The 2,933-nt window shown below is 45.0% G+C and overlaps 1 long non-coding RNA gene across 1 annotated transcript in view; it reads left to right on the forward strand.

Moving 5' to 3' along the window:
* Positions 1-1,525, forward strand: part of LOC102486385 (uncharacterized) — a 14,594-nt gene extending 13,069 nt beyond the window's left edge. Inside the window, exon 5 of the long non-coding RNA XR_333871.2 lies at positions 1,419-1,525. This is a non-coding gene — a long non-coding RNA (uncharacterized LOC102486385). The remainder of the gene's footprint in view (positions 1-1,418) is intronic.
* The last annotated feature ends 1,408 nt before the right edge of the window (positions 1,526-2,933 follow it).

Raw genomic sequence — 2,933 nt, forward strand, 5'->3', positions numbered from 1 at the left:
CCCAGGGGAATGGCCATGTTGTAATCCCTTCGCCTCCATTCTCCTCTTGGGATTTTGTATATGCACTCACACATGCCCTGTGTTTTTTTTTTTTTTTGTTTTTGTTTTTTCAAGCTGCTGGGTCCTGAGCTCAAACCATTTAGCAGGCCATGTGGAATCCAATCGCCTTAACTACTATGCCACCTAGCTGGCCCCCCAGAGCTACTTTGAGTAGCATGCATCTGGTGTAGCCAAGGGGACTTTTTATTTCTCCCCTAACTGGCAACATATCACTAGCTCTTCAACAAGTAAATGACTTTGGCATTTATTTATTTATTCATTCATTCATTCATTCATTTTAGGTATTTGCCATAGGGGGCATGCACTAGCCAGAGAGAGAGAGACAGAAAGACACACAGAGAAGGAAAGTGAAAAATCATCCCCTGGGGGGTTGGCTACACCACAATCCCTTCTCCTCTCTCCTCCTAGAATTTTCGGCATGCATGCATGCCTAGTATGAGTTATAAGCTGCCAGATCCTGGACGTGAACCGCAGTCAACCATGAGGGAGTCCAGCACCTTAACCACTATGCCACCTGCTGGTCCCTAATACATAGTTTTTAACAGCACTGGATATCTAGCAATAAAGAGTACACTGTTCACTGCAAACATCACCTTTATCGAACAAGAAACCTGAGATTCTGTTCACACTGCATCACCTTCCTCCAATCACACTTCTCCTTAATGAACCAGTTAACTGAGGGCTGCTCGGGAGATTCCTGGGGCAGCCAATCTGACGGGAGAGCCCTGCAGCCAGAGCTAGTCCTACCACAGTTCAGGACTTGAGCCACCCCACAAGTCTTGGGGCGAAGCCTCTCCCCCCTGGCCGTGCCCCTTCCTGTTGGCTCCTGGCCACATCTGCTGGTTGCCCAGGACTGACTCAGAGAAAGGAGGTTGCACCACCTCAATGTGTCCTTGATGCATGGCCAGACTTGACAACAGCCTTCTTAAGAAAACAGGGAAACCAAAGTTCAGGCGGGTGCTGAGTGCTGAGCTGCGGCTGGATGGAATATCAACAGAGTCATCCAGATAAACACCATAAAGTTCAGCTCCACCTTCTTGCAGAAAAGATAATTGGGACCTGAGAGCTTTTCAATGGCAAGGCAGCTCTCCAGCAAGTGACAGCTGCAGAGGCTGGCGCAGGGTGACATTTAAAGCCCGGACCTTCCAGCATCCCCTAGCCCAGCGTGCAGTCCCCAGTGCTGACTTGCTGGAGGGCAGGGGTGGGACCAGCAGCCATGACCTTCCTTTTCTTTATGTCTTTGCCACCCTCCACCCATTCCTCTCCCACTTCTCCATCCTGTTCTCTAAGTTGGCCTTTGATCAACTCGAGAGGGCAGTTGCCTTGTGGCAACAAAGGATTTTGTGTCTCCTGAAAAGGATGTTGAAACGGAACTTCACACACCTGTTCTCGGAACCGCCCCTCGGCCAGCACTTCTCCCGTCCTTTACCTGCTGCTGCGTGCTGTGACTTCCTCCTTCCTAGGGGGCTCTTCTCAGGGTAATGCTTGTCATACATAAAGTAAATACACTGGGCTTTGGAGAGAGCCAGTTACATTGAAATGTAGTTATCAAATGGAAACAAATTTGCGGTATGGGAAAATAATGCTACTTTATTAATGCCTTAAAGGACAAGCTCTTGTAGAAGTAGGTCTAATGACAACAGTGATTTGGAAGAAGTGACATACATAAGTGGTATTTTGAAGTATGAGGGGTTGTCAAAATAGATCATGGAAAATATGGATTATGAAAAAGCTATGCATGGATTTAAAAGTGTTTTACACCAGAATAACGTATACTTCAATTCCATTTTCCCACAAGCTTTTTGAAGTCTATTATTTGCAACAAACATGTGATGTGAAAGTATTTGAGGCTCTACTTGTGACAAAGTTAAGGAGTCTCTAATACACCATGGCTTGTTGTCTGCCTTCTTCATTGAAAGGAAGCTCATTTTTATTCAGAGGTTAATGAAAATAAGGTGGTAGTGTTTTCCTTTCTGACCTTACAGACCTTTCTTTTTTTCTTACAGACCTTCATACACTTCTGGTATAAATATAAAGCCCGGAAGTTCCTCAAAAGGTTAAACATAGAGGGCCAGAAGGTGGCACGGGGCAATGGGCTCCCATATGGCCGACTGCAGTTCAAGTTCTGGACCTGGCAGCTTTCTTTTCTTTTCTTTTCTTTTTTTTAAGAATTATTTTATTGGGACCAGCAGTTAGTGTAATGGCTATGTCGCTGAACTCCCATGTAGTCAACCGCAGTTTGAGTTCTGGACCTGGTGGCTTAAACTCACGCAGGGTGCGTGTGCATGCGTGCCCAAGATCCCGAGAGGAGAATGGAGGAGAAGGGATTGCGGTGTGGTCATCCCCCCTGTGGGGGGTGATTTCTTGCTTTCTGTCTCTCTGTCTCTCTCTGTCTTTCTGGCGAGCGCACGTGCCCTGTAGCAAAAACCTCTCAAAAAAAAAATAGAATTATTTTATTTAAGTTTATTTATTTACTCATTCATTTATTTTAATTTGACCAGAGAAGTACACAACAAAAGAGAGAGTGAGAAAGTGAGAAAACAAGCCACCAGGTCTGAGACTTGAACCACAGTCTACTTTGTGGGAGTCCAGCACTCTTAACCACCATGCCACCTGCCGGCCCTGTGGGCAGCTATCTTTGTCTCTCTCTCATGAGCACATGTGTCCTATAGCAAAATAAACATAATAATAGAAAGTTAAGGAGAGAATTACCATACATAACCCAGCAATTCCACTCCTAGGCATATACTCAAGAGAAATGAAAACATACATCTACATAAAAACGTACACATGGATATTTGTAGCAGCATCATTCTAATAGTCAAGATATGGAAAATACTCCAAATAGCTATCGCCTGATGAATGGATGAATA

Source organism: Tupaia chinensis, unplaced genomic scaffold (assembly GCF_000334495.1).
Source record: "Tupaia chinensis unplaced genomic scaffold, TupChi_1.0 Scaffold000104_1, whole genome shotgun sequence".
NCBI classification, from domain to species: domain Eukaryota; kingdom Metazoa; phylum Chordata; class Mammalia; order Scandentia; family Tupaiidae; genus Tupaia; species Tupaia belangeri.